Here is a 23,093-nt window from a genome sequence, read left to right as displayed (position 1 = left end):
AGGAATCCCCAAACAATCTCCAACTACAGACAGACATTCCATAAATGTTTCTTTCTAGCTTTTGACATCTATATTTTTGCTAACTTGAAGGAAGACAGGTTACAAGGACCTAATACATGCCAAATTTTTTTTTGGAGCAGAATGGCAACAAATGTCCTGCAACTTACAGTTGGAAAAAAAAGACATAATTTCTGAAATGTGTATTGGAGGTAGAATATCTAAAATATGTCCTAGTTTCACATAATTCTATCCATTCATAGTAACAATGTTGCAGGTACAGCCTCTCCTTTTACTTTTTTCATAATAAATCTGATGATAGCAACATTTCACAGATAAACTAATTTGATATTACATTTTTAGGTAACGTATTGTCCACAACCACAATGCAATTTCATTTGCATTGTGACGTGCTTTGTGAATGATTCCCTTGTCCTTTGTGTTTGTTTTCCTATAGCCTTTTGCTACAGAAGATCATAAGACAAATTCAATAAAGGTGTGAACATGATACATTTCTTATTTAGAAGGCAGTTCGTGAAATATCACTCAACTGAAAGACTAATCATATTTATATCAGATGAAGCAAACCTCTTCTTGTGATTGAAGTGTTTTGTTTTATTTTAGCATGATATCCATTAAATCTAACCTGAAACACAGAAAGCTTCTCGTTGTACTAAAGTGTCTATTGCAACCACACCCAGCTCCACTGGTTCCGATTCCACTGTTAATAGGTGATACTTATATCCTCAGCTTCTACTCAAGCGTCATAGAATTGTCTGAGACCTGTTTTGAAAAAAATACATTTATCATTGTCTTTTTTCCCCCAATGAACTTGCCTAATGGGTTTACAGAATGCAGATGTGAGCAAGGGAAAGTTGTGTCTTTGATCATATGTACTTCATGTGGAGTTGTTTCATCTTAATTTGTGTTAATGGGTCAGATTTTCAAAAGAAAAATTATCTTTTAACCATTATCCTTTTAACCCATTATCTTGCCAGTAAAATATTACCAGAGGGCATGTACCATTTTTACAGAAAGGTTTTCTTCTTACAATTCTCATTATTACCAAACCCAAATGATTTTTAAATGAGACAGCTATTATGCCTACATCATGTAATGAACAGGAAGCACACTGAGTCTACACCAAGGTTTGCTTTCCAGAAACAGAACAGCTGAGCTTTCTGAAAGCATTCTTTCAGCAGGTCTCTGAACTGCTCCAAATAATAACCAAAGCAGAAACCAGAATCTGATAGTCACAAACAAGCAGTTATCACAAGACATGCAACTACCAAAAAATGCCTTTCCAAAAGTTCCAATGTCCTTTCATTACATAAAGAACAATCCTGTCATCCTCAATCCTTCAAACTAAAGTCTATAAAAATTAAATACGAAGGATTCATAATAAAAGATAAACACATGATTTGACATGTAACTTTTCTGATAATGAAACCCAAGATGGAATAGTAAAAAAGTTACAGTTTAGGAGGAAGACATTTAGCCTATTAAGCCTGCGCTGGTTCTTTGAAAGAGCATAGGTGATTGTCCCATATCAACAAAAAACCTCACTAAGTTCCTCATTCTCTGTACAACTCTGTTTTCATTTTTTTTTGTTTACAGAGTTAAGTAGTACCATATTTTCAAGTTCCAGATCCTGACAACTCTCCGTGCAGAAAAAATTCCTGATATTCCTACTAGATATTTTGTCAATTATTTTAAATCTGTGTTTACCTACTCTCCAGATGGAATAGATTATTTTTGACTAGATTACTGAAAACTCTTATCGTAGTGAAAAGCTCTGTTAGATCACCTCTTCACCATTTCTGTGAGAAAAACAACGTTAACATTTCCACCAATATAAATAAAAGCAGTGTACAGTGGATGCTGGAGATCTGCAATAAAAACAGAAGATGCTGCAGAAACTCAGCAGATCTAGCAGAGCATGTGCTATTAGTGCTGCATCTACTGCTTTTTATCGTTTATATAAATGATTTGGATGTGAATATAGGTTAGTAAGTTTGCAGATGACACCAAAATTGGTGGTGCAGTGACAGTGAAGAAGGTCATCTTAAAGTACAACATGACCTTGATCAGATGGGCCAATGGACCGAGGAGAGCAGGTGGAGTTTAATTTCGATAAGTGTGAGGTGTGGCATTTTGACAAGGCAAACCAGGGCAGAAGTTATACAGATAATGGTAGGGCCCTGGGAAGAGTTGCTCAACAAAGAGAATCAGGGATGCAGGTGCATTGCTCCTTGAAAGTGGAGTCTGCAGGTAGATAGGGTGGTGAAGGCATTTGGCACACATGTCTTTCTTGGTCAGTGGATTAAGTATAGGAGTTGGAGCATTATGTTGCATCTGTACAGAACACTGGTGAGGCCACTTTTAGCGTATTGTGTTTAATTCTGGTGTCCCTGCAGCATCAGGATGTTCTCAAACTTGAAACAGTTCAGAAAAGATTTACAAGGATGTTGCCTGGATTGAAGGGTTTGAACTATAGGGAGAGGCTGAATAGGTTAGGACTATTTTCCCTGAAGTGTCAGAGGCTAAGTGATGACCTTATAGAGGTTTATATAATCATGAGGGGCATGGAAACGGTGAACAGTCAAGGTCTTTTTCCGAGGGTGGGGGAGTCCAAAAATTGAAGGCATAGGTTTAAGGTGAGAGGGAAAAGATTTAAAAGGTACCTGAGAGGCAACTTTTTCCACACAGAGGGTGCTGCATGTATGGAACAAGCTGCCAGAGAAAGCAGTAGAGGCAGGTATAATTATAACATTTGAAAGGCATCTAGATGGGTACATGAATACGAAGAGTTTAGAGAGATATGGGCCGAATGCTGGCAAATGGCACTGGATCAGTTTAGGATATCTGGTCAGTGTGGATGAGTTGGACCAAAGGGTCTGTTTCCATGCTGTATAATTTTATGACTCTATGTGTCAAGATGAACAAAGTTAATGTTTCAAGTCCCACGATGGCTGTTTTTCTGAACTGAGGTTTTCACAAAGGCTGTTACTTCTCTTTGGTAAGGGAAAGAAATAGAGAATTAGCAAATCAGTTGCTGCACAAAATGTGTACCATACCTGACACAGGACATAACCATGACACTAAATTACTACTTGTCCAGAGATAGTAGGAACTGCAGATGTTGGAGAAGTTAAGATAACAAGGTGTAGAGCTGGATGAACACGGCAAGCCAAGCAGCATCAGAGGAGCAGCAAGGCTGATGTTTCGGGCCTAAACCCTTTGGGCCTAGACCCTTCTGAAGGGTCTAGGCCTGAAACGTCAGCCTTCCTGCTCCTCTGATGCTGCTTGGCCTGCTGTGTTCATCCAGCTCTACACCTTGTCATCTCTTATTACTTGTTGATCTGTGTTTAGCAAGGACAAAGCTGCTGGCAAATGTGAAGCAAATGAGAATGTAAAGGAGATACTAGATCGGCTAAAAACTTATAAAGGTCAAGTACTACAAAAGCAGGCTTTGTTAAAATTGACCACCAAGACAAAATTGTCATTCAAACTTCAGGCTTGTATAGAAAGGAGAGGCTTTCCAAGGTTGAAAGACATTCACTAGTTGCAGAGAACCCAGTCTCTGCTTGGCTATTGGAGTTAAAATTTGATATGATTGGTCCAGCGATGATGGCCATAAAGATGTTGATGATGGGGGGAGATCAGTAGTGGTAATATGAAATGGTAATACTGTAAAATACAAATCCAGTTAACAAAGCTTTATGATCATTGAAGTCCATATGGCCCCACTGCTCTGTGAGACCCAGCATCACCTGAAAATGTCTCAACTGCTACAGGTGTAAGACACTCACTATAGTTTCTATTAATACTATATTTTCTTGTCGCTTCTTGAGTTCTTTGTCCAAATGAATATATCACTTCTTCTAATTGTAATATGTATAACTGACTGAAATGCTTTTAAAAATTATGTCTATAATTTTACTGTTAAGACCATAAGACATAGAGGCAGAAATTAGGCCAATCAACCCACTGGGTTTGCTCCGACATTCGATCATGGCTGAGAAGTTCCTCAACCCCATTCTCCCACTTTCTCCCCGTAACCATTGATCCCCTTGATAATCAAGAACCTATTCTCTCAGTCTTAAATGTACTCAATAACCAGGCCTCCACAGCCTTCTGTGGCAGTGAATTCCATAGATTCACCACTCTTTGGCTGAAGTAGTTTCTCCTTATCTTGTTTCTAAAAGGTCTTCCCTTTACTCTAAGGCCAAGCCCTCGGGTCCTAGACTGTGCTACCAATGGAAGTATCTTCCCAACACCCACCTTGTCCAGGCCATTCAGTATTCTGAAAGACATAGACATAGACATAGAACATTACAGCACAGTATAGGCCCTTCGGCCCTCGATGTTGTGCCGACCTGTCATACCGACCTCAAGCCCATCTAACCTACACTATTCCATGTACGTCCATATGCGTATCCAACGATGACTTAAATGTACCTAAAGTTGGTGAATCTACTACCGTTGCAGGCAAAGCGTTCCATTCCCTTACTACTCTCTGAGTAAAGAAACTACCTCTGACATCTGTCCTATATCTAGCACCCATCAATTTAAAGCTATGTCCCCTCATGCTAGCCATCACCATCCGAGGAAAAAGGCTCTCACTGTCCACCCTATCTAACCCTCTGATTATTTCATATGTATCTATTAAGTCGCCTCTTAACCTTCTTCTCTCCGATGAAAACAGCCTCAAGTCCCTCAGCCTTTCCTCGTAAGACCTTCCCTCCATACCAGGCAACATCCTAGTAAATCTCCTCTGCACCCTTTCCAAAGCTTCCACCTCCTTCTTATAATGCGGTGACCAGAACTGTACGCAATACTCCTCAAACATACCTCATATGTTAAGTTTTCCATTCCTTGGACCATTCTCGTGAACCTCCTCTGAAACCACTCCAGGGCCAGTACATCCTTCCTGAGATATGGGGCCCAAAACAGCACGCAATACTCCAAATGTGGCCTGACCAGAGCCTTATAAAGTTGCAGTAGTTCATACCTGCTTTTATATTCAAGTCCTCTCAAAATAAATGCCAAAATTGCATGTGCCTTTCTGACTACTGACTCAACCTGAAAGTTTACCTTGAGAGAGTCCTGGACTAAAACTTCCAAGTCTTTTTGCACTTCAGACTTCTGAATTTTCTCCCCATTTAGAAAATAGTCCATGCTTTTATTCTTCTTACCAATGTGCATGACCTCACACTTCTTTGCCCATTCTCCTAACCTGTCCAAATCCTTCTGCAGCCTCACCACCTCCTCAATACTACCTGTCCCTCCACCTATATTTATATTGTCTGCAAACTTAGTGAGAATGCCCACAGTTCCTTCATCTACATCATTAATGTACAAAGTGGAAAGTTGCAGTCCTAGCACTGACCCTTGCGGAATTGCACCTGTCACCGGCTGCCATCCTGAGAAAGACTCCTTTATCCCTACTCTCTGCTTTCTGCCAGACAGCCAATCTTCTATCCATGCTAGCACCTTCCTGCTAACATCATGGGCCCTTACCTTACTCAGCAGCCTCCTGCATGGCACCTTATTTCAGGCCTTCTTGAAGTCCAGGTAGATAACATCCATTGGCTCTCCTTGGTCTTCCTGCTGCATTCCAGCAGATTTGTCAGGCATGACCTCCCCTTGATGAAACCATGCTGGCTTGCCCTATTTTACTATACACTTCCAAATATTCAGCAATCTCATCCTTTACAATGGGCTCCAAAATCTTACCCGCGGCTGAGGTTAGGCTAATTGGCCTATACTTTTCTGACTTTTACCTTACTCCCTTTTTAAACAGGGGTGTCAGGTTAGTGATTTTCCAGTCCTCTGGGACTCTAGTGATTCCTGAAAGATCATGCTTTCACTATCTCTTCAGTTATCTCCTTCAGAACTCCAGGGTGTAGTCCATATGGTCCAGTTTATTTGTCCACCTTCAGGCCAATCAGTTTCACTAGTGGCTTTTCCTTGGTGATGGCCACTGTACTCAGCTCTGCCCCCGACTCTTGAATTTTTGGGATATTACTCATGTCTTCCACCGTGAAGACTGATGGGTTTAAACACAATGTTTAGAGGCAGTTATCCCTCTTCAGTGAGGGAGATGAATAGTGATAGGGAATTAACAGATACCTGTACAAAGCAGATCAAGGAACCAGCTTTTGGCTCAGTGCAAATTTTATATTATAAGAACCAACTGCCATAAAATATATTTAAACATCCACATTGAATATTAGTGAATATTTGAATAGAAAGTGGATAAATGAATGAATAGGCAGCATGCTATGGCAGGTTAATCAGTTCTGTAAGCGCAGAAATGAGTAGGTTGTTGGGAGACAGGGAGTAACAAGTGAATTAGGTGATAGATGGGTAGGGTGGCAGGGTGCCAGGGTTGGCAGGTGGCTGAGTGAGTTGATGGCAACTGAATAGCTGGGGTAGTTGGAGGGGGGGGGAAACTGAGAAGGTGGAGGGTAATTGTCAGTGTGAGCAACAGCAGAATCAACTGGATAGTCAAACAGGCGTTAAACTAGGATTTTTCCAAGTACATCAGGACTGCCCAACTCTAAATCAGAGTTTTTGAGACTTTTTCACAGAGTCCCTGAAAATGGAGTCTGCCAGAGGAATTTAAAATTACTTGAATATTTCATACAGAGGTCAGTGAATCAAAATCTCCATGAGATTCCAACCACATCATGCCCTATCTGTGTGGTTTTCAGAGATTTGGATGCAGAAAAATCTGGGCTTCTTAATTTACCATGGAAACTATAAAATGATAGCAATGGCAGTATAATCACGATACATCAAATCACAAAAGGGCCCTGCACATAAATTCATGTTAAGCAGAGCTTTTAGGTAGCCGAGGATACCCTTATGCAACCTGATCTCCTGGAAATGAATCTTATGTAAGAGAAAATGAAAATAGTGTCAAAGTAAATATGTGAAAAATATCTTTATTTTTCAATTTATTTGTAACTTACAATGGCTTGACCTTGTACTGTAAAACGTATTGAAAACCCCTGTGCGTTAACTTTGAAAACACTCAGCAATTTTTTCTGCTTTGCATGCTGGTCCCAAACAAGTCTGCCATGTTTCTAATGCTGTCAAATACATTTCCAGTGGTTTTGTGCTGCAGTGCGAAATCCTGGAGCATCCATTTGTGGCTTCAGCTGAAGGAAAAGGCAAGTGAGGATTCATCAGATTCTTTAGGGTCACCAGGGTGTAACGCAATATGGCTCCTTAGACTTTCCAATCAGAAGTGGCAGCTTTTCTGTGTCACAATATTATTGTAGACCATAGCAGATTCCTCGCTTCATTTTCCATTATTACACCTTTCATTTTTAAACATTAAAGAGCAATCTGGTAAAAGACAATAAAACAATCCAATTTCATTTGCATTAAAAAAGTACATACTCATTCAGGACTTGGGCAAACTTGTTTGCTGTCACCATGGCTGACATGCCCATGGTTTTACATTCAAGCATCGCCTAACTCCTCTGATTGGTTGCTGCGGTCATATAATGAGAATACATATATTCAGCTAATCTGGATTTACTGCCAGCAGCAATGCCTGGCTATTTTACCTAAACCTGAATTGTGGTTTCTCTGAATTTGACTCATTGCAATTTCACTCTTTAGCAAAGGAGGTATTTCAGTCTGACACTTGTGTGTCAACTCGAGCTATCGAGTCTCATTTCAATTTTTTCATTTTCTTCTTTTTTTATTTTCTTTCTTTTCAAGTGATACTTGAAATTATGGTATCTGCGGCAAAAGTGTTCATGTACTAATAATATATATTATCAAGTTTCCTTTCATTCTTCTGGGATGATTTTTAGTCGAAGACATTGCCTTGCCAATTAAATAAATAGCGGAAAATTTATCAGTATTTAATTATTTTTAAAAATTCATAGTTTTGAAATCTCTATTAGAACTACCTCAAACTCTAACTTTTTTTTGAAAAAAAAGCTTTTCAAGCCATCACACTGAATACCACCCTTTACTGCCAGTATCCCTCTATTCATTTACTCATCCTCAGGAAAGTGAACATTGTGTAAGACCAGCATTTACTGCCTTCACAATTGCCTCCCAGCAGCAGGTAGTTGACAGCCTTTTTGAACCATGACAGTCCATGTGGTGCAAGTACATCCACATTACTGTTAAGGAGGAGTTGCAGTAATCTGCCAGAACACAATCTTAGCATTGGTGAGCAGGTTATTGCTATCTAAGCGTGACTTGATAGCATAGTTAATGATGTCTTCCATCAATTTACTGATGGCTGAGTGTAGACTAAAGAGGCAGTAATTAGCCAGACTGCATTTGCGATAATTTTTATGGAACAAACATACCAAGGTAATTTTCTGCCTGTCAATTAAACATCATCATTGCAGCTTGGTAGGGGCACAGCTAGTTCTACAGTGCAAAACTTTGGTACTACAGCTGAAATGTTGTCAGGGCTCATGTGCTTAGTGATATCACATGGAGTTAATGACATCGTTGAAGTCTGGCATCTGTGATATAGGAGACCACAACGAATCATCCAATCAGGACTTCTGGTTCAATACAATAGTAAATATTCAGTTGTATATTTTGCAATGATTTGCTGGGTACCCACATTATTGAGAGTTAGGATATTTGTGAGCCTGTTCCTCTAGTTATTTACTTCACTGTCCACCTCCATTCATGATCAGATGTGGCAGGTCTGCGGAGCTTTGATCTGATTCATTAGCTATGGGATGGCTTTCACTTTTTAGCATCCATGTAGATCTAGTCTGTAGCTTCATCAGGGTAGCACCTCATCTTTAGGTCAATCTGGCACTGCTCCTGGCTCTATACTCTACTGAACCAGGGTTCTTCCTAAATGGTAATGATATAGTGAGAATACTGGCTGTGATTAAAAACAATTATGCTATTGATGATGGACGCACTATGTTTCAAGGGTGCCTAGTTTGAGCTCCTCAGATGTGATCTGAATCTCACAGAATCACAGATTGCGTGGCACAGAGGCCATTTAGATCATCATATCTGCAAGGAGCATTATGACTGACGTCATTCTCCTGCCTTTTCTCCATATCTTTGCACATTGTTTCTATTCAAACAGTCATTTCACAGCTTCATGAATGCTTCAATTGGCTCTGCCTTTGCCTTACTCTCAGCCAACACATTTCAGGCCTAAACCATTTCTTATGCAAAAATGTTGTTTTCTTACATCAAGTGCGCAAATCACGTTAAACTTGTACCCTTTTGTTCTTGATCCTTTTATAAGTGGGGACAGTTTCCCCCTTTCAACTTCCATTATTTTGAAAACTTCTATCAGATCTTCTCAGCTTTCTTCTCAACGAGGAGGACAGACTCAACTTCTATAATCAATTGTCACAATTGAAGTTTTTAATCCTTGTAACATCTTTGTAAATCTCTTCTGCACTGCATTCTCCAGTGCATTCACAGGACAATACATGATACTACAGCTGAGGGCTAATAGTCTTCTAGTAGAGGTTCAGCATAAACTCCTTGTTCTTACACTCAGTGTTCCTATTGATAAACCCCACAATACAGTGTGATTTATTAAGTGGCCTGTTATCTTCAATGATCTATGTACAGATCCATAATAAGTCTCTTTGCTCCTCCTTGTTCTTAAGTACTAAATATTGTAGTTATACTGTGTCCATGTTCTTCCTACCAAAATGCATTACTTCATACAACTCTGAATTAACTCCAGCAGCCATCTATCTGACAACTCTACCAACTTGTCCATGTCTTTTTGAAGTTCTACCCAGTTCTTCTCACTGTTTATAAACAGTGCTTGCAAGTTTAGGATGATCTGTAAATTCCAAAATTGTTCCCATACAAAAAATCTAGAATAACAATATGCATCAAAAATAAACAAGGGTCACAATGTTAACCCAACATCTCCAAAGCATAAAAAAATTCATTGATAATTAATCTTTGTCTCCTATTACTCAGCCAATTATTTATTCATGTTGCTCCTGCCCGTTTTATTCAATGAACTATAGCATTTCTCGAAGGACTGTAGTGGAACAGAACCTTTGAAAGTTCATGTAAAGGTAAAGGTAACATTACCATAGTTTTACCAGACCATATGAATGTTCTGTCATTACAGAATTGACTGGTGGTGGTTTAGCCTGAGGCCCGCCACACTCGGACAAGGGGTGAGATTGAGATGGAGATTCTTGAACAGTAACCTCAACTAACGCAGGAATGGAACCCACACTGTCCACATACACCCACATCAACAGCATTTCCCTTATTAATCCTTTCTGTTAATTCTTCAAAACTTAGTCAAACATGATTCTTGTTTAGAATTCCATGCTGGATGTTCCTAAACAAGCTACCATTTTCCATGTGATTCCAAATTCCACCTCAAATAATTGTTTCTGGAAGCCTCCTCAACACCAAAGTTAAACTGACTGGTCTGTAATTGCTGGGCTTATCCTTACAATGTTCTGAGTGAGGGCAAAATGTCTGTGATTTTCCAGTCTTTTGGCACTTCACCTCAGTGCAGGAAGACTCAAAAATTATAGTCAGTGCCCTTGCAATTTCCTGTGTTACGTCCTTCAGTATCCTCGGATGCATTTCAACTAGTCCTGGTGCCTTGTCAACTTTTAGTATTGACAGCAATACTTCTTCCTCCTCTGTCAACACTGCCTGGGTACTATCTAACTCCTTGGTAATCACAGATGCAAAGTATTCATTTAACATCCAGCTGTGCCCCTTGCCTCCATGTGTAAATCCCTTTTTGGTCCCTAATCTACTACCCAGTCCTCATTTTACTACCGTTTTACTATTGACGTGCCCATAGAAGACTTCAGGATTCATCTTTATGTTGGCAGCCAGTTTTCTTTTGTAAGCCCTCTTTCCTTCTCTACTAAGCCTTTTTACCTCCCCTCTGAATCTTCTAGATTCTTCTTGATTTTCAGTTGTATTAGCTACCTGACATCTGTCAGAATCACATCTTTTCTTCTTTATTTTAATTTCCACCTTCTTTTTCATCCATTGAGCTCTAGAAGCGTTTCCACTTCTTTTCCCTTTTAAGAGAATAAACCTTAATATACCCGAATTATCTCTTCTTTGGAGGTAGCCCATTGTTCAGTTCCAGTGTTTCCAGTCAATGATTTGTTCCAATTTATCTGACCCAGCTTTGTTCTTGCCCCTTTGAAGTCAGCTCTCCACCAGTTAGTTATTCTAACTCTGGATTGGAAATTGTCCTTTTCTAGCTTCATCCTAAATCTTACATTACAATGATCACTGCCTCCTAAATGATACCACACTGACACTTGATCTACTTGGTCCACTTCATTTCCAAGAACTAGGTACAACGTCATTTTCCAAACAGACAGATACGTACAGCTGTGGAGAATGCAGTTGATGGATGCACTTGTATCGGGTTATTGAAGGGCTGGTCAAGTAGGCTTTGGCCTTTTGTTGATTTCTTAATCCACAAACTCAGTCCGACAGATTATGTTCTTCCAGACTCGGCCAGCTGGTTCAGTAATTGTACTGCCAAGCCATTCTTATTAATAAACATTGGTGTACCCCATCCAGGGGGGTTTCTGTGGCCTTGGTACCCTTGATGCTTCTTCCAAGTGATGTTCAACATATAGGAGTACAACTCATCAACTGAGGGATGGTGGTAGGTGGTAATCTTCAGGGCATTTAACTGTCAATGTTTGCCCTGCAGCCATTAAAATTCATGGTGTTTGCAGTCAACGTTGAGGACTCCCATGCTAACTCCATCCTAGCTATATACCACCAGGCTGTACCTGTGTTTGGCCAGTTCTGTTGGTGAGACAGACCTGTGGAGGAATGGTGATGAAGGGTGCTGGGATATTGGTTGAAAAGTGTGATTCATTGAGTGAGATTAAATCAGCTTGTTGCTTGATTAATCTCTAAGGCAGCTCTCCCAACTTTGACACAAGGAGAACTTTATAGAGTCTACTAGGCAGGGTGTACCATTGCTGTGGTCTAGCAAGGCTCTCAATGACAGGACCAAATATCCACCATCACATTCTCTCGGCATCTGCGGATGTGTAATGCACGTTTCATTTTCAGCATTGCTCACATCTGGAGAACGACAACAAAAATTGAAAGCTGTGTGTTTTCATAGAATTTGACCATAACCACTTTAGACCATAACCAACCATCATGCTCTAGTTGCCATGTCTTAGCCTTCTAAGTGATAATTCTTTATGGTACATTTTGCTTCAATTTCTACTATATATCTCCTCCATACCCTGTTGTATTTTATGTTGCTTAGGGGGCTTCAATGGTACATTCAATGGAAACTATTTTGACACAAGTAATCAAGGCTTACTTGGAAAATACAGTGTCAGTGTGGAAGATTGCACAAGAAAGTTCAGACCTTTAGTAAATCTAATTTCCAAAAAAATTAGTTTCCAAAGGATGTTTCCTCCTAAGTAGTATTCACACACTATCCTCAGCAGCCTGTCATTTGTGACATAAATGGTAACATGCAGAGATTACCTAGCAGGTATCAACTAGGAAAAATAAATCAGCTAACCAAAAAAATGGAGACAATTCAAAAATACTAACAATAAAGATAATTCAACAAACAATAACAAGGCAAAATATCACTGCAAATGCAAACGGGGACAAACATCTGTGCTTGATTTGTAAGAGATCTGTGGCTCAGAATGAAGAATTCTTTTTTCATTTACTTGTCCACCAATGGCTGCCAAAACGCATACAAGAACCATATGTTGATGGGAATGTGGGCACCAGGAGACAGCTACAAAATGTCAGGCAGCTTGACCAGAAGCAATGACCCTCAGGCAGAACTTAGTGAACTTCTGCTGTAAGTGTAATTGCTGCAGTTAGTTTGGGGATTGAGTTTGAAAGAAAACAATTCAGTTTGTGTTATTTATGGTACCTACATTTGCTCGCTAATAATGCTCTTTATCTTTGAATAAGGAGAATGTAGTAGCTTCAAGCACCTTTCCAGCTACCATTTCAGCATGCAATTTGAACTGACAGGCGTAGAAGGGTGCACTGCAATCACAGATGTCATCTTTGGAATAAGGTATGAAACTGAGACCAGTCAAGCTCCATGCAAAAGATTCTATGTCCACTGACTTCCCTCAGAACAAAAACATGTAGAAATTTGCCTCATTGCTGTTCAAGGAATCACGCTGTGTGCAGTTCTGCTATTTGCCCATTACAACTTTGACAATCCTTTACAGGTAATTCATTGACTGCGAAACTATTTGGCTGCTTGTTATTTATCTCAATTACACTATACATGTATTTACTCATTGAGATTGTAACATTTCTGAAAATACGTTTTGATTGATTCACTGTCATCTGTTTATAACTAAATTGGTTATATTGGAATGAGATGATTAAATAAAATATTTAGAAAATGTGCATTTTTTTATTGGAACGTAACAATTTGCTAAATAGCAAGTTTGTCTATGAACGCAATTTTCACCAGTCTATTCAAGCAGAAACAATAAGTGATCTGCAGTTTAATTCATTTTTTCAATAGTTCATCACTTTTAAAAAAAAATTCACAGACTATGGTATGGTTAGTATTTGTTGCTTGTCCCTAGTTGCTCCTTGATTTGCTATGTCATTTCACAGGGCAATTAACAGTCAATCACATTGCTGTGGGTCTGGAGTTACGCGTGCACCAAAATAGGTAAGGGAAGCAGATTTTCTTATCTAAAGGATCATCAGTGAATCAAATAAATTTTTGCCACAATTGACGATGCTTGTCATTCACCATTATTGAGACCAGCTTTCTACTGCAGATTTATTAATTAAATTTAAATTCCACCAGCAGCAGTGATAAGAATTTGTGCTCCAGAAAAATTAATCTGGATGTTGGATTACTATTCCAAGGACATTGCTAGCACACCATTATCTCCACCTTGTAAGTATAAAGTCTAGACAGCCTGCAAAATTGGCAGGAGCTGAATTGATAATTCAACCAAGGGATACATCATTTGTGGGACATTGTTTCCAATATTCAGTGCCAAAAGCTGGACACATTCCACATTTGCCCATTTACAGGGCTAATTTTTCAACAACCCAATCCTAAAGAGTCCAAAGAGGTCCAATAAAAAAAAAGAGTACCACAGAAATACCATTGTTGGTCACTTAGTGCCACTCTCGAAATTTTTTTATAGTTGAGTCACCGGATGTCTCAGCTTCAGGCTAAACAACTGCCCTCCAGCCTTATCTAGTCGTTGGCAACTCACAACACCAGTGCAATGTTTCAAGCCTTAGGTCATTCTTCAGAAAAGGCTGTGTGGCAATCTGATAAGAGGCATTTAAAATTATGAAGGATTTCGAAAATGAATTCATTGATAATGCTTTCTTTCTTGAGGGTAAATAAAGATGATCCTTACAAGACAGTTGCTAAGAAATACAATATGGAATTCAGAATAAATTAATTACCCAAAGAGTGATGAGAATGTGAAACTCATGGTCACATGGAGTGGCTTAAGTAAATATTATTGATACATTCAAGGCAAAGCTGTACATGGGAAGAGAATCGAGAATTACAGTGATGAATTTAGATGAGGAAAGATGAGAGAAAGCTCAGATGAAGCATGAACATGGACCACTTGGGCTGAGTAAGGATAACAAAGTGTGAAGCTGGATGAACACAGCAGGCCAAGCAGCATCTCAGGAGCACAAAAGCTGACGTTTCGGGCCTAGTCCCTTCATCAGAGAGGTTGATCACAATTTTAATCCCACTTGGGCTGAATGTTCGGTCATTCGTATATGTATACGTGCGTGACACGGGTATGAACTGGACAGTGCGCTACTCAATGCTTGCTGAATTCAGGCACTGAAACATTGATATTGCATTCTGTGAATGTTGGAGGCAAAGAAATTGACACATGGGCTCCCAAGGGTCAAGGGTCACTGTCAGGTTATTGTACTGCGAGGCCGGAGAGTCCAAAGTCTCACTTACCAGTCTGCTGCACACAAACTCCTCACGGGGCACCAGAGAGTAACACCACACATATCTGCAACCATAATGTGGGTCTTAGTGGGTATGGGCTGGGGGGGCAGTGCGTGTCCGTGGTCGTGGCTGTTGTCAGCCCCGGTGACGGTTGGCACCTTCTCTTTCCTTTATTTTTCACATTCTGTGCTCTCCTTCCCAGCCTGCCCGACTCCGCGTCGCATTGGGATCGCGGAGGAGCTCGGGGGGGGTGGGGGGCGGTGGGATTGCTCAAGGAAGGCTCCGGCCCCCAAACTTCGGCCAGCCGAGCGCGCGCAGCACCAGCTGACCGTTAAGTCAAACGGCCGCCGCGCGTGAGCGTGTTTGCGGTGCGCGCCCGCGACCAGGGACAGTCATTCATTGAATGAGCGGGCGGACGAAGGGCCTGAGAAACTTTCCATCCACCGTTTGGGCTCGTCCATCTGCAGGAGGTAGGAAGTTTATCGCCTTATGAGGCGGATAGGAACAGTCTCCGGGGTGAATTCGGAGTCCCACTGCACATCACGGCTCTGAACTCTTTGGACCTGACCCACAGCCACTGCAATCGCCGACGCTGCTTCTGGGAATCGACTCTAAACTTCCGTACGAAACCAGAAGAGCAAGAAGTAGATGTTTCCGCACAAGCCCGAGCCAGAGGCAGTGGTTTTTCGACCTTCTCTCAGTTAAGGAACCCCCACAATATAGTTTATGAAATGCTGTGTAATGCTGTCCTCCAAGTCAAACGTGAAAACAAAGTAGTACACAATTGAGCAAATGAATGAATGTGCAAATAAGTCTTTTCTTTTAAATATTAAAACTATATTCAAAACTCTAGTAATATGTTCAAATTACCTGAAAATTGGGTGGAAACTTTGAAAGATGCTCGGATTCTGGGGAAATCTGTTTGAAAATGCATTTTTCTCCACAACATTAACGTGTATTGACCACTGAGAGCTTTAAACTTGTCACTTGATAATTGTGTTTCGCTGTATGTGATGTTTGTGAGTTGGGGGTAATTACAGACAAAATTATGCTTTCATCCATCAGACCCCAGCTTCCCTGCCACACAGCATTCGACCCTTTTATTTATTAATTGGAATATGAGAATCAACTCAGTGCCTTAGGTGCCAGGACCTTTATTACTTTCATTCTTTGCACTCCCAAGAATCAAGCAGTCTGACATGCTCCCTATGAAACATATTTTCCCCCACTTTACGCATAGAGGGTTACTGAGTGTTCTGGCTGTCTTGTTTATGGTTGTAGAATTCAGTAGCAACCATACAACCATACCAAGGAGCTGCCCAGCACTGGGCATAAATGCCACAGTGTGGGTGAGTTGCAACCGAAAAACAAGATTCTGGAAGGAACTTTCTGTAAGACTCTTCAGAACACATTGAAATGAACACACAGATTAATCATTATGCAAGTAATTTTAAGTCACAGCCTGGTAGAAGAGCAAATACAGATCTTGTTCTGATTAATCTGTATAATTAGAAAGTGTAACAAAGAATAATCTGTATAACTTCAAAAGGAAATGTCATGCTCGAATTTTTTGAAGGAGCAACAAAGTAGATGATTACATTCTCCCATCACAGTGGGTGACTCATTCTCCAATGTGATGTTGGAGGGGATCACCCCAATATAATAAAACCTTTGAACTGATTGGAAGGGTAAATTGTTGATTGTAACTATTGGATCTTGGGGTTTGTGGTCAGGGCAGATTTTTCAGATTTATCAGAAGGCCAGTTTGTTCTGAGCTTGGGCAGTGACCACAAGTCTCATGCTGAAAGTCAGTTGCCAGGCTGGACTTTGTTGGGATATAATTGCCGCAACAATGGGCTGGAAATCTAGGGATAGCTTTTTATTGACCATCAGCTATGTTTTGTGCCCATCTTAGTCTGGTGAACTACTACCAGGCGCCTTGTCTCAAGGGACCCAATATCATGGAAAGAGATTTGTTGGAACTACGTGGGAAATTTTAAACTAGTCTGGCAGCAGAGTGAGACCTTAAGCAGTAGTGAGACAAGAGAGAAGGTTGAGGCTGGTACAGAAGTTAAAGAAAGCAAGTTAAATAGGCAGGCATGAGTACGGCAGAGAACAAGGGATGACTGATGAATTAAACTGCATTTATTTCAATGCAAGAGGCCTGACTGGTAAGGCAGCTGAATTCAGGGCATGGATAGGAACATGGACTGGGATATCATAGCTATTACAGAAACATGGCTGAGGGAGGACAAGACTGGTGGCTCGATGTACGGATGCTTTAGGAAAGATAGAAGGGGAAGCAAGAGAGGAGGGGGAGTGGCATTTTTGATGAGGGAAAACATTATGCTATACTTAGGATATTCCTAGAGGATTGTCTAGTGAGGCTATACGGGTGTAATAGAGAACTAAGAAGGGGTGATTACTTTGATGGGATTGTACGAAAGACACCTCCAATGGTCAGCAGGAAATTGAAGAGCAAAAATGTAGGGAGTTGTAGATGGCTGTAATAGTAATAGGGTTGTAAAGTAAGAAGTTTGAACTTCCCAAACATAAACTGGGACTGCCATAGAGAAGGAGGAATCTGTGGGGTGTGCTCAAGAAAGCTTTCTTAATCAATTTGTAGATAGCGCTACTCGAGAAGGGGCAAAACCCAAACTCTTCTTGGGAAATGAGCCAAGTGATTGAGGTGTTAGTTATGAGTGATCATAATTCTATTAGTTTTAAAATAGTTATGGAAAAAGATAGGCCTGATCTATAAATTCTAAATTGGGGAAAGGCCAATTTTGATTATATTAGGAACTTCCAAAAGTTGACTGGGGGAGGTTGTCCACAAGTGAAGGGGAGTACGGCAAGTAGGAGGCTTCAAACATGAGATAATAAGAGTTCAGGGACAGCATGTTTTTGTCGATGTGAGGAGCAAAGCTGGCAAGAGTAGGGAACACTGGATGGCTAGAGATACTGAGGCTTTGGTCAAGGAAGAGAAGGAAGCATATGTCATTTGTAGATAGCTGGAATCAAGTGAATCCCTTAAGGAATATAGGGGGGGTGTAGATTACACTGAAGGGGGAAATTAAAAAGGCAAAAAGGGGACGAGAAAGGGCTTTGGCAGATTAGGTTAAGGAGAATCCAAAGGCATTCTAAAGTATATTAAGGTCAAAAGAGTAACTTGGGAGAGAATAGAGGCCACTTAAAGATCAACAAAGCCATCTGTGTTTGAAACCACAGAAATATTTCATGTTAGTTATTGCTGTGGAGAAACATATGTAAACTAGGAAACTCAAGGAAATAAATAGTGATGTCTTGAAAATATTTCATTTTACAGAAGAGGAGGTGCTGGAGGTCTTAAAATACGTAAAGGTAAACAAATCTCTGGGATCTGATCAAGTGTATTCCAGGCCATTGTAGGAAGCTAGGGAAGAAATTGTGGGGCTCAAGTAGTGATATTTATATCATCAGATCTGGCAGAGTTAACTTTTTGAGCCCTGTGACCCTTCCTCAACTGAAGAAGGATTACTGGACCCAAAACATTAATTTTAATTTCTCTTTACAGATGCTTCCAGACCTGCTGAGCTTTTCCAGCAACTTCTGTTTTTGTTTCTGATTTACAGTATCTGCAGTTTTGTTTTTGGTTTTTGCAGTCATATCATCAATAGCCATGGGTGTGGTGCCAGAAGATGGAGAGTGGCTAATGTTGTGCCATTATTTAAGAAAGGCTGCAAATAAAAAAGTGAACTACAGATCCGCAAGCTTTAAATCAATGGAAGGTAAGTTGTGGGAGGGGATTCTGAGGGACAGGGATCTTCATGCATTTGAAAAGGCAAGGACTGATTAGCAATGGTCAACACAGCTTTGTGCATGGGAAATCATGCCTCAGTAATTTGATTGTATTTTTTGAAGAAATGACCAAGAAAATGGATGAAGGTGGAGCAGTAGACATTGTCTACATGGACTATAGCAATGCCTTCAGTAAGATTATGTATTGTAGACTGGTTATCAAGGTGAGATCACATGGGACCCAGGGAGAGCTAGCCAATTGGATACAAAATTGGCTTGACAGCCTGAGACAGAGGATGGTGACAGAGAGTTGTTATTCAGACTGGAGGCCTATGATCAGTGGTGTGCCGCAAACATCAGTGCTCAGACCACTGTTTTTCATTAATACAAATGATTTGGATGTCAATATAGGAGGCATAGTTAGTAAGTTTGTGGATGATACCAAAATTGGTGGTAGTGCGGAGAGTGAAGAATGAATCTAAGAGTACGACAAAATTTGAATCAATTCGGCCAGTGGGCCAAGGAATGGCAGATGGAGTTTAATTAAGATAAATGCAAGGTGTTGCATTTTGGTAACACAAATCATGCAGGACTTACACAGTTAATGATAGGGCCCTGGGAAGTGTTGTTGAACAGAGAAACCTAGAGGATTGGATAAGGTGAACAACTGAGTTCTTTTCCCCATGATAGAAGAGTCCAAAACTAGAGGGCATAGGTTTAAAGTGAGAGAGGAAAGATTTAAAAGGGAAGTGAGGGGCAACTTTTTCACACAGACAGTGGTGCATATATGGAACAAGCTGCCAGAGGAAGTGGTAAAAACATTTGGGCAGGTCCATGGATAAGAAAGGTTTAGAGGGATATGGGCCAAACACTGGCAAATAGGGCTGGTTGAGTTTAGGAAACCTGGTTGGCATGAATGAGTTGGGCTGAAGAATGTGTTTCTGTGCTGTATGACTCTATGCCTATTTGACTCAATGACTTGTCCCTTTAAAGGGACTTCTAAGATTTGCTAGCCTGGGCAATGTGGTGAGAATTAATTAGTAAAGGCTTTGGGGATGTTGCTCAGGGATGCCCATTACTGCCAGGAGGTGCAACCAGAAGCCAAAACTATACCTCAATTAGGAGGCCCTCCACCATTCCCCATCTCACATCCCCTACCTCACATACTCCTACACCCCTCCACATTCCCACAGCATCCCACACACATTTACCCTACCCCACACACTTCACCACAACACATGTCCCCCATTCCATGCTCAGACTCCAACCCACACATCATTCCTATGCTATCTAACTCCCAATTCATATCATCTTGTACCCACCCAACCCCTAGGTCTGCAAGGAACTCTGCAGGATTCAAAAGCTGATCATCTCGCACTGTAAAGGAAGCATCCACTACAGATAAAATGCCATTAGCAAAGGTACAAGGCCTTTAATTATGATGAGGCAGCTAGCCTGTAGAAGGGCCATCCTCCACCTTCACATAGTAGATGCCATGGTAACGGAAAGTCAATGGGTACATCACCTGGTACCTCCTCTCATCAATAGCTATATCAGCATCTACTTTTCTGCTCATTCAGTACCCATAAAAATCAAGAAATGTAGTGCAGCCATCTCTATTTCCATTTCACTGTTGCATTTCCTGACCACTGAGAAACACAGGAAGAAGAAATTTAGATCAGGCTGCCAATTGCAATGTGAGATCCTAATTTAAATAATTTAAATCATTCTCAGCCACACTGGACAAGCCTTTTGTTTCTTTACTACAGATCCTTGTGCTTTTTAGACCAGGAAACCTGTTGTAAGACCTTTGTCTTTCCAACCTATCAGAGACCTCATTCCTTCTTTCTCCCATCTCCTCCTTCCGCTTTTTTAAAGGCCATTGCATTTCTATTTTCCCTCAGTTCTCAAGAATCGTCCTTGGGTTGAAATGATAGTTCTATTTCTGTCTCCACAGATGCTACCAGATGTACTGAGAATTTCCAACATTTTCTGTTTTTGGTTCAAATTTACAGCATCTACAGTAATTTGCACTTAGGTTGTGTGGGCACAAAAACGGTGCAAACATTGCAAATTGAAAAAATGTTTCTAATTTGTCAGTTTTAAACATAATCCTGAGTTGAGCCTGATGTAAGGAATTGGGAGGTGGTGGGGGACATGGAGTGGGGGAGATAATAATCAAGTCTATGTGTCAGCGGGATCTAAGGTCCTGAAACAAAAGAAATTTGAATCATCCTCCTTGTAAAGTATCACAGGATGTCAAACCTGTGAGAAGAAAATTAGCCACATAAACAATTGAAACCCACAATGTGAACTGCAAACCTCATGAAAGGAAATCAGCTAAAAGAACTCAGGTAAACTCCTGAAACAGTGGATAATAACTAGATCCAGCATTTAGTCAACTGTCCAACAGTTCTCAACCATTTATATTTAAATCAGAAGAAACAACCATAACCCTTTACGGTTGGTTTGAATGTGATGACCATGCAATTAAAATTCCCTTCAAAAACATGTCTTCCCATTTCCGCATGATTCCTGTCTTCTGCCCAGTAACTGTGCCCTCTGTTTCAGTAGCTAAAGTACTCTTTTGATTCAGACAGTCACTTATTAATATGCGAATACAAGGTTACTATGTCGTTATTAGAATCCTATTAGCATTTCAACCTGCTGCTGATGAAAGCACACATCACAACCATTCCACTTATTGAAACATACTTCAAAAGGCCAATAAAGTCCTATAACATAAATGTTAAACTTTTCTTATTCAGGCCAAAAGGAGTGTGGAAAACCTGAAGTGGGATGCCACCGGTTGTGCAATATTGTAAGAATTGCCTTCCACTGCTGGACTTGCATCAGAGATAATGGGAACTGCAGATGCTGGAAAATCCGAGATAACAAAGTGTGGAGCTGGATGAACACAGCAGGCCAAGCAGCATCTCAGGAGCGCAAAAGCTGACATTTCTATTGGCCTGCTGTGTTCATCCAGCTCCACACCTTATCATCACTGCTGGACTTTCCCTTGCTGCTTTCTTGATTGCAAGCAAACAGCCTGATACCATCAATTTAGAATCCCTAGTTAAAACCGATTATTTTCAGGATTTCTGAGTTTTCTTGAAGTTTGTTCAAAAGCTCTGACTGTCTCATATTTCCCATGTATGAGCTCACCTTTTCACGGATTTGCATTGGGAATAATGGATACATTTATCACTAATCAAAAACAAAACCTAACCAAATAAAATCAAAATACTGTTGGCCATGTCAATTATACTTCCAGTTTGTCAGTTGTGATAGGCATCAGACAAGTGCTCTTGCACTCATTTCAGGAATTCCCTCCCCTCTTTGCTATAAGACTGATCTATTTCAGTCTGTATTAAGATATCTTAAGTTTTTATTATCTTACATAGTAGTTTTGCTGCAAATTTGTTTTCTCTATCTCTTTCCAACTATTTGGTATGCTGTAACATAGGTTCATTGGAGTATGAACTCTTAAATACGGTGTCTAGAATTTGTCTTAGTTTGAAGCTCCTGCTGCATTAGAAACCATGGCTAAAGCCTCAAAGAAAGTGAACTGGAATTCTACTTGAAAACATTTAGAGTTTTGAAGAACTTTGTCATGATGTTCATGCCATATATACTGTGTGGATAGCCCAGTAAATCAGTGAGATCTATTTTTGTTGTATCTGCCATTTAATGTGTGATTTATAATATAGAGGCTATGATTTTCTTATTAATTAAGTTATGTTATTTTGATTTTAATTTAATTAGTAAGTGTGAAATCTTAACCTTTGGTTTTCTCATTGTTACCCTGATGAACTTGTATAGTATGATCTGCCTGTAAAGCATGTAAGACAACAATTTTCACTGTATCTCAGAGCAGTAATGACAGTATTAACAGTAATTAGCAGTAATAAATCAAATCAAATTCAATCATTGGGCATGTTGATTCATTTAGTTTTTCATCAGGTTCTAGTTATTATAAATAACACTGTAAAGAGGTATATGTCATATGGTTACCGGAAATATTTGCTTGTTAAATACATTCACTTGATAAAATCAAAAATAAGTTAGTGAAGACACTGATTCTTTGATGCAAGCTATGGTGCAGGGATATAAAATACAGCATGACTTGGTGTAATAGATTTATCAATTGGGAAAATCCTTTAAACCCGTGAAAAACCTAATCCTCCACCCTCAGGATGAAAAATCAGAAAATAAATTCAGTTAATCATTTTGTAATAGGAGATGATGTACATCTATCAATACCGAAAGCATCTATTTAGGTTCAGCATGCGAGTACAATTGATGTGCATTATATAGGGCATTTTATGCAACTATGAAACAATCCAATAGTGGCCACAGAGAATAAGGGTGC

At 40.1% G+C, this 23,093-nt stretch overlaps 1 protein-coding gene across 8 annotated transcripts in view; it reads left to right on the top strand.

The window, feature by feature from the left end:
* The first annotated feature begins 15,022 nt into the window (after positions 1-15,022).
* LOC125457907 (NACHT, LRR and PYD domains-containing protein 3-like) overlaps positions 15,023-23,093 on the top strand; it is a 52,982-nt gene continuing 44,911 nt past the window's right edge. For 3 of the 8 annotated variants that reach the window (XM_059651003.1, XM_059651000.1, XM_048542686.2), the window contains exon 1: positions 15,026-18,711. The gene's annotated coding sequence lies outside the window, so the exon portion shown is untranslated. Of the gene's footprint in view, positions 18,712-23,093 lie in introns of all 8 variants that reach the window. The other 5 variants (XM_059651004.1, XM_059650999.1, XM_059651001.1 and 2 more) reach the window with 4 other exon arrangements.

This window comes from Stegostoma tigrinum, chromosome 14 (assembly GCF_030684315.1).
Source record: "Stegostoma tigrinum isolate sSteTig4 chromosome 14, sSteTig4.hap1, whole genome shotgun sequence".
NCBI classification, from domain to species: domain Eukaryota; kingdom Metazoa; phylum Chordata; class Chondrichthyes; order Orectolobiformes; family Stegostomatidae; genus Stegostoma; species Stegostoma tigrinum.
The sequence above is the reverse complement of the archived record's forward strand: the minus strand, read 5'-3'. Positions and strand labels throughout refer to the sequence as shown.